The sequence below is a fragment of the Girardinichthys multiradiatus genome, chromosome X, assembly GCF_021462225.1.
Source record: "Girardinichthys multiradiatus isolate DD_20200921_A chromosome X, DD_fGirMul_XY1, whole genome shotgun sequence".
Lineage (NCBI taxonomy): Eukaryota > Metazoa > Chordata > Actinopteri > Cyprinodontiformes > Goodeidae > Girardinichthys > Girardinichthys multiradiatus.
The window spans coordinates 40,253,278-40,263,017 of NC_061817.1; positions in this window are offsets into that span (position 1 = coordinate 40,253,278).

Below are 9,740 nucleotides of genomic sequence, written 5' to 3' on the forward strand. Positions count from 1 at the left end.
TCCTTCCTTTCTTTGCTGCTCTAAAAGCTACCTGTCCAATGACACGCCCACACTTCACCTATTTGTCATCACCTCACACATTTTTACCTGATCTGATGTGATTATCCCCTCTTCTTCAGTTGCCTAATCTTTCACTCTTTATAATATTTGCCTGTGTGGTTGGCTGTCTGTGTGGTTGGATGTCTGTGTGGTTGGATGTCTGTGTGGTTGATGTCTGTGTGTTGGATGTCTGTGTGGTTTGGATGTCTGCTTGGTTGGATGTCTGTATGGTTGGATGTCTGTATGGTTGGATGTCTGTATGGTTGGATGTCTGTGTGGTGGATGTCTGCATGGTTGGATGTCTGCATGGTTGGATGTCTGTATGGTTGGATGTCTGTATGGTTGGATGTCTGCTTGGTTGGATGTCTGTATGGTTGGATGTGTGTATGGTTGGATGTCTGTATGGTTGGATGTCTGTGTGGTTGGATGTCTGCTGGTTGGATGTCTGTATGGTTGGATGTATGTATGGTTGGATGTCTGTATGGTTGGATGTCTGCATGGTTGGATGTCTGTGTGGTTGGATGTCTGCATGGTTGGATGTCTGTATGGTTGGATGTCTGCATGGTTGGATGTCTGCTTGGTTGGATGTGTGTATGGTTGGATGTCTGTGTGGTTGGATGTCTGTATGGTTGGATGTCTGTATGGTTGGATGTCTGCATGGTTGGATGTCTGTATGGTTGGATGTCTGTATGGTTGGATGTCTGCTTGGTTGGATGTCTGTATGGTTGGATGTGTGTATGGTTGGATGTCTGTGTGGTTGGATGTCTGTATGGTTGGATGTCTGCATGGTTGGATGTCTGCATGGTTGGATGTCTGTATGGTTGGATGTATGTATGGTTGGATGTCTGTATGGTTGGATGTCTGTATGGTTGGATGTCTGCATGGTTGGATGTCTGTGGGTTGGATGTCTGCATGGTTGGATGTCTGTATGGTTGGATGTCTGTATGGTGGATGTCTGACTTGGTGGATCGTCTGTATGGTTGGATGTGTGTATGGTTGGATGTCTGTGTGGTTGGATGTCTGTATGGTTGGATGTCTGTATGGTTGGATGTCTGCATGGTTGGATGTCTGCATGGTTGGATGTCTGTATGGTTGGATGTCTGCATGGTTGGATGTCTGCATGGTTGGATGTCTGTATGGTTGGATGTCTGCATGGTTGGATGTCTGTGTGGTTGGATGTCTGCATGGTTGGATGTCTGTATGGCTGGATGTCTGTATGGTTGGATGTCTGCATGGTTGGATGGCTGGATGTCTGCATGGTTGGATGTCTGTATGGTTGGATATCTGCATGGTTGGATGTCTGCATGGTTGGATGTCTGTATGGTTGGATGTCTGCATTGTTGGATGTCTGCATGGTTGGATGTCTGTATGGTTGGATGTCTGCATGGTTGGATGTCTGCATGGTTGGATGGCTGGATGTCTGCATGGTTGGATGGCTGGATGTCTGCATGGTTGGATGTCTGTATGGTTGGATGTCTGCATGGTTGGATGGCTGGATGTCTGCATGGTTGGATGTCTGCATGGTTGGATGGCTGGAAGTCTGCATGGTTGGATGTCTGTATGGTTGGATGTCTGCATGGTTGGATGGCTGGATGTCTGCATGGTTGGATGTCTGTATGGTTGGATGTCTGCATGGTTGGATGTCTGTATGGTTGGATGTCTGTATGGTTGGATGTCGGCTTGTGTTGGATGTCTGTATGGTGGATGTGTGTATGGGATGTCTGTGTGGTTGGAGTTCTGTATGGTTGGAGTCTCATGGTTGGATGTCTGCATGGTTGGATGTCTGTATGGTTGGATGTATGTATGGTTGGATGTCTGTATGGTTGGATGTCTGTATGGTTGGATGTCTGCATGGTTGGATGTCTGTGTGGTTGGATGTCTGCATGGTTGGATGTCTGTATGGTTGGATGTCTGTATGGTTGGATGTCTGCTTGGTTGGATGTCTGTATGGTTGGATGTGTGTATGGTTGGATGTCTGTATGGTTGGATGTCTGTATGGTTGGATGTCTGCATGGTTGGATGTCTGTATGGTTGGATGTCTGCATGGTTGGATGTCTGCATGGTTGGATGTCTGTATGTTGGATGTCTGCATGGTTGGATGTCTGTGTGGTTGGATGTCTGCGTGGTTGGATGTCTGTATGGATGGATGTCTGTATGGTTGGATGTCTGCATGGTTGGATGTCTGCATGTTTGGATGTCTGTATGTTGGATGTCTGCATGGTTGGATGTCTGCATGGTTGGATGTCTGCATGGTTGGATGTCTGTATGGTTGGATGTCTGTGTGGTTGGATGTCTGTCTGGTTGGATGTCTGTGTGGTTGGATGTCTGTATGGTTGGATGTCTGTGTGGTTGGATATCTGCGTGGTTGGATGTCTGTATGGATGGATGTCTGTATGGTTGGATGTCTGCATGGTTGGATGTCTGTATGGTTGGATGTCTGCATGGTTGGATGTCTGCATGGTTGGATGTCTGCATGGTTGGATGTCTGTATGGTTGGATGTCTGCATGGTTGGATGTCTGCATGGTGGATGTCTGTGTGGTTGGATGTCTGTATGGTTGGATGTCTGCATGGTTGGATGTCTGCATGGTTGGATGTCTGCATGGTTGGATGTACTGTATGCGTGGATGTCTGCATGGTTGGATGTCTGCATGGTTGGATGTCTGCATGGTTGGATGTCTGCATGTTCCTCTTGCTTGAATTCAGAACGTAATTATAAACAACCCTTAGAAGAGAGTGAAGGATGTTATGTTGAATTAAACCACCAGAATTCAACCGGGTTGATCCGGGCCTGGTCAGTCAGACTAGGAGCAACATCTATGTGCTGCTGGTTCATCTCCTTGTTACAGCGGTGACCATTCTCTCAGAAGCATACACTCATCAGATCATCTACATTAGATAGTCTTTAAGACAGAACCATTCTATTCAAACCTTTTGGTTTCTTTTCCAGAGTGAAGGGAACCGACAACATGCCAGAATATCATCATCTGGAACAGTTTCCCTCAAGGTCCATTACATCCGACAGAGACAAAGTATAGTAGATCTCTGTCTGTGGAATTAGAGATGATGTTATTCACAGCATCAGAAGATGTCCTGGTTGATTTCTACACAAAGACAAAAAGGAAGACTCACATATCAGATGACATGATGTTAGGACTGGACTTCCTGAAGGGTTCTGGTCAATAACACTGTATCCAGCTGTTGGTAAATGTGTCTCCATGAAGAAACCTAAACCTGAATTACATCACAGACCAAAGCATAATCCTCTGAAGGAGGAGACTTTTTAAATTCCCCTTGTGGTTCAGTTTTAAAGAGAAAAATGTTTCATTGAGTGTTGTTAAAGTAATATCTCACAAATAAATAATTTGTCAGGAATAAACTGCAAATGAGGGACAGGTGCCTTTAGACTTTAACTGAAGATTAGGGTTAGGGACGACTGGAAACAACTGAAGTGTTCTCTACGGAGACTTGAAAGACAAGTAAGTCTAACCGGGCAACATTCCTGAACATTTGATCTTATTTGTACATCAGTTTTATACAGTTTACAGACACTAATGAACTTCTTTCATATCTTTATGTTATCTGATTCTTTGCTTCACATAATGTCCCACAGAAACTTCATGGACTTGTTCAAAAACAAAGTTCCGACACAAAGCTTCGGCTCATTCCTAAAATATCTGGGTCAAATCTGTGGGTATGTTGTCCTCTCCAGAACATGGACTTTGTTGTCCTTCAGCCACTCTGTATCTGACATTGTCCATGGGGACCCATCTGTGTCCAAGTTTAACCTCCTGGCTGATGTCTGCAGATGTTGCTTCAATATTTCCACATAATGTTCTTTCCTAATGAGGCCTTTGTTTTGTGAAGTGCACCAGCCCCTCCTGCAGCAAAACACCCCCACAGCATGATGCTGCCACCTCCGTACTTCACAGTTAGGATGTTCTCAGTTTCAAGCTTCTACCTTTTTCCTGTAAATGTAATGATGGACATTATGTCAAAACACTTTAGTTTAAGTCTCATCAGACCACAGGACATGTCTTCACACTTTAAAGTCTTAGGCCTTCCAGCCTATGTTTGTGTAGGACTGGTTTTATTGTGGATAATGACTCTCCTACCAGCTTTAGCAGCATCTTCACAAGGTCTTTAGCTTTTGTTCTGAGGTTGATTCACACATTTCTCACCAGAACCCGTTCATTTCGTTTCTAATACTAAGGAAAAATAAGAAAACTTACAAAACTTAAGGAACAAGGCTTGGAGTAGTGACAAAGAACCAGAATGAGCAATGGAAACATGAGGAGCAAAACTGGGGACTAGGAGGAATGACAACGGACATGAGGCAGGTAAGCAAACAAGAGGAACCAGTGGTCAGCAATGAAAACCAGAGGGTATAAATACAGAGGTAGGGTGGGGAATGGACCAGTGAACAAGTAGGGCTAGTCAGGAGAAATGTGGAGCAGCTGGTGAGCAGGGAGAAGTGAGCAGTGAGGCTAATTATCACAGAAGAACAGGAACCTGGAGACATACTGGAGGGAATTAAACAGAAGTCTAAATGTCCATGTAAACAATGGGACAACCTAAAGAAAATAAACAGGGAGGAAACAGATCTACAACGACAATGAATCTAAAACGCCTAACAGAGGAATCATTTGACCCAAGGATGAACCAGACTGATGGAGGTCCATCATTCACCTCTTGACATCTGGGCAGAAATTTCTTTCATGATGTTTCCATGATGTCACACAAGGAAGTAGAATGTTTGCGGTGGGACCTTAAAATACGTCCTCCATTTAACTCACCTGCTGCGAACTAACCTATCAAAGCCATAACATCATCATCATCTGGGCTTGTTTAAAGGCACAGTAATCTTATTGCATGAAATCTTCTGACTTTAAGAAAAGCATTTAACGCTCTCTCTGTCATTATTGTGACATTGATAAATAGAAATTGTTTTAATAATCTAACCTAAAACAGAAAATGTTTCATTTGATTCCATGAAGGAAGGTTTATGTATTTTTATTTAGTGGATGTAAACATCTGGTTTCAGTGTGTGGAGCATCTAAACCATGGCCTTTTTCTCTTCGCATTAAAGCTCCTCCATATGTTCACTGATGTTTGTTCTCCCAGTGTTCTGATAACCAGTAGGTTCACCTTCGCCCAGCATAAATAGGCTCAGATGAGGCAGCAATAATTCTGGGTCCTGAATGTGTCCTTCTGTTTGGATGCAGGGCTGTTTCCATGCAGTTATATCTATCTACAACATTTATATTTCAGTCTTTTCAAAAGTTTCAGTTTTTTTAATGAACAGTAAACATGTTATTTAGTGTTTATTTTTATTTTCCTACATGCATTTCTGGCTGGTCTAAGAGAACAATGTAATTGTTTTCCATTTAGGTGTTTTTCTGAGCTGACCTATCAAGTAATCCGGAAACAGATCTGGTGCCAGCCGCTTACCGTAAGAAAGTTAATCCTTCTGATAACTGGTTGGATTACTGTCAAAAGCTGGAAGAAGAGCAGGAAATTCTTTCAATACAAAACAATGAATCTAGAAAGGTTTAGGAATGTGTTAAAGAAAGCTATCTGAGAAAGACTGGAACTCTAGGTGGGTTCAGCTCATTTTTCATTGTGCCAGTGTTATTCTGTAATATTTAAACATAAATGGAAAAAACTAAACTAGCAGTGAAGCTTTTTAAAGTGTTTGTGAAAGAGTGACGACAGCTGGACCAAACTGGTCAGACAGCATCTTGTTCCTGTTTCACAGCAGAAGATATCATGCTATTCATACAGAAGTCAGCTCTTTTGTAAACTCTAAAACAAATATAAATTCTGGCTGATTTTTACTGAAGAATGTTTTAATTGAAAGTATATTTAATCTGGATCTGATCAACAGAAAAAAGGACAAGAATATCAGGAGAAGATTTGCTCCATGAAAACCAATTAATTTAAACACAAAAATCAGTCACAGATACTTAAAGTCTATTAAAAAATTTTATCTCTTGATTTTGTTGTAGCTTCTTACCTTTTATTCAATATTAAATCACATTAAATGTTAAACCAATAAAAGAAAGTTAATGTGTAACAACCTAGGTCTGCAGAACACCATCTCTGAATGTTCAACATGTGGAACCTTGAAGCAGACGGGCTACAGCAGCAGAAGACCACACCAGGGACCCCTCCTGTCAGCTAAGAACAGCAAACTCAAGCTATAATTCACACAGACCCACCAGAACTGGACCAGAAAAGTAGGTTAGAGAAATATTGCCTGGTCTGATGAGTCTGGACTTGAGATGCAACATTCAGATGGTTGGATCAGAACTTTGTCAAACAACATGAGAGCGTGGATCCATTCTACCCTGTATGAACAGCTCTGACTGGTGGTGTGGGGGATGTTTTCTTGGCCCACTTTGACCTTCTGCCTGCTAAGCATCATTTAACCCCATGGCCTACCTGAGTTCTGTTGCTGATCATCTCCATCCCTTTATGACCACAATGGACCCATCTTCCCTGTTCTCCAATGGTCACCAGATCTCAGTCCAACAGTGCAGCTTTGGGTTGTGGTGGAACAGGAGGTTCTCATCCTGGATGTGGTGATGCTATCGTGTCAATATTGACCAGATCCTCTGAGGAATGTTTCTGACACCTTGTTGGATCTGGGTCATAAAGAATTAAAAAAGTGTTGAAGACAAAGAGGATCCAGCCCAGTGCCAGCAAGGTGTACCTAATAAAGTGGCCAGTGAGTGTCACAATTCCCATGTTTGGCAGGCGAGGTGCTGTCAAATATGCATATTTACAGGTCCTTCTCAAAACATTAGCATATTGTGATAAAGTTCATTATTTTCCATAATGTCATGATGAAAATTTAACATTCATATATTTTAGATTCATTGCACACTAACTGAAATATTTCAGGTCTTTTATTGTCTTAATACGGATGATTTTGGCATACAGCTCATGAAAACCCAAAATTCCTATCTCACAAAATTAGCATATAATTAAAAGGGTCTCTAAACGAGCTATGAACCTAATCATCTGAATCAACGAGTTAACTCTAAACACCTGCAAAAGATTCCTGAGGCCTTTAAAACTCCCAGCCTGGTTCATCACTCAAACCCCAATCATGGGTAAGACTGCCGACCTGACTGCTGTCCAGAAGGCCACTATTGACACCCTCAAGCAAGAGGGTAAGACACAGAAAGACATTTCTGAACGAATAGGCTGTTCCCAGAGTGCTGTATCAAGGCACCTCAGTGGGAAGTCTGTGGGAAGGAAAAAGTGTGGCAGAAAACGCTGCACAACGAGAAGAGGTGACCGGACCCTGAGGAAGATTATGGAGAAGGGCCGATTCCAGACCTTGGAGGACCTGCGGAAGCAGTGGACTGAGTCTGGAGTAGAAACATCCAGAGCCACCGTGCACAGGCGTGTGCAGGAAATGGGCTACAGGTGCTGCATTCCCCAGACCTGGGCTACAGAGAAGCAGCACTGGACTGTTGCTCAGTGGTCCAAAGTACTTTTTTCGGATGAAAGCAAATTCTGCATGTCATTCGGAAAATCAAGGTGCCAGAGTCTGGAGGAAGACTGGGGAGAAGGAAATGCCAAAATGCCAGAAGTCCAGTGTCAAGTACCCACAGTCAGTGATGGTCTGGGGTGCCGTGTCAGCTGCTGGTGTTGGTCCACTGTGTTTTATCAAGGGCAGGGTCAATGCAGCTAGCTATCAGGAGATTTTGGAGCACTTCATGCTTCCATCTGCTGAAAAGCTTTATGGAGATGAAGATTTCATTTTCAGCACGACCTGGCACCTGCTCACAGTGCCAAAACCACTGGTAAATGGTTTACTGACCATGGTATCACTGTGCTCAATTGGCCTGCCAACTCTCCTGACCTGAACCCCATAGAGAATCTGTGGGATATTGTGAAGAGAACGTTGAGAGACTCAAGACCCAACACTCTGGATGAGCTAAAGGCCGCTATCGAAGCATCCTGGGCCTCCATAAGACCTCAGCAGTGCCACAGGCTGATTGCCTCCATGCCACGCCGCATTGAAGCAGTCATTTCTGCCAAAGGATTCCCGACCAAGTATTGAGTGCATAACTGTACATGATTATTTGAAGGTTGATGTTTTTGTATTAAAAACACTTTTCTTTTATTGGTCGGATGAAATATGCTAATTTTGTGAGATAGGAATTTTGGGTTTCATGAGCTGTATGCCAAAATCATCCGTATTAAGACAATAAAGACCTGAAATATTTCAGTTAGTGTGCAATGAATCTAAAATATATGAATGTTAAATTTTCATCATGACATTATGGAAAATAATGAACTTTATCACAATATGCTAATATTTTGAGAAGGACCTGTACATATGACAAGTGCCACCTGGTGTTGTAACAGTGTCACTGCAGGTAAGGAGTTCTGCTTTTCATTTTAAACAAACTTAAAGCAAGTTTACTCTGAGCCAACAGTCTAACTTATTATTTCATAGACAAAGATATATTTAAGGGTTTATTTTATTTGTTTTTATGATTCAGGCTTAATAAAAATCCCAAATTCAGAAGTTTATCAGAAAATCACAATAAAGAAAAAGAGTTTTAATACAGAAATGTTCTGTTGTGTCCATGTTCTGACCTACGTCGTGTCCCTCAGCGTAACACCCAATTCGGTACAAAGTGGTTGAAGGACTACAAGGTCCATGTTCTGAATGTGATGTGCTGTCAAAGTTCTGATCTCAGTCCCAGAGAACATTTTTGGGCCAAGCTGAAAACGTCTGTGAACAAGGTTACAGACCTGATCCAGAAGCCCAATTGGATTGGGCCAAAATTCCAGCACATTACTGATTATTCATTACTACCAGAACATTTGACCCAAATCAGACAGATTAAAGAGCGATTCTGCCAAATACTGAGGAGATAAATGAAACCCTCTGAATATTCTGCCGTTTGGGAAATAGAAATAATTTTGTTAATCCTAATTGACACAGTGAGAAAAATGCTTCTTTATGTAAATATCTGGTTTCAAATGTGTACAGTATCATGGCTCCCCGACCTTTGGGTCAGGAGTATCACGTTCTGTATTGGGGGCCCGTTGCTAAGCAATGCAGGGACAGGTACCCAGTGTTTGGGGCCTTTGCTGTATACCACAGTAAACACGCAACACATAATTAGGGTATTTATTTAATTTTATTGCTAATTATGTAAACAACTACAATATGCAACAGAAAGAGTCACTAAATCAATCAGTTAATTTAAAAACATGACTTATATTTCAGTGTGAAGACATAGAACCAACCCAGAATAATTACAGATTATTATTATTATTATGGTGATTAGTGCAAATATGGTCTGTGAATAATAAGTGCATACTGGTTTGTGGTAAAACTTCCCATAATGGTCAGCAGGTCTCGACTTGAGAACATTATGCTTTCACAGTAAATCTGTTTGAATCCAACATCAAAATCATCAAAACAGCTATTTAACTTATCAGACAATTTAACAGAATTATTTCAAATGTTCAAAATAATAAAACGGTCTCATCTACATTATTCATGTTTCTTCTTATTCTGTGAAAATCACTGCTAAGATACATATTTGTAAAATTTACAGCAGCTTTAAAAATTCTTCATATTATCACCTTCAGAAGGTTAAAGTCTTAATTTAACCTTTCTGCTTCAAAGGAGCCAAACCTTCCCTCAGTTTTTCTTACAGTTTGCAAA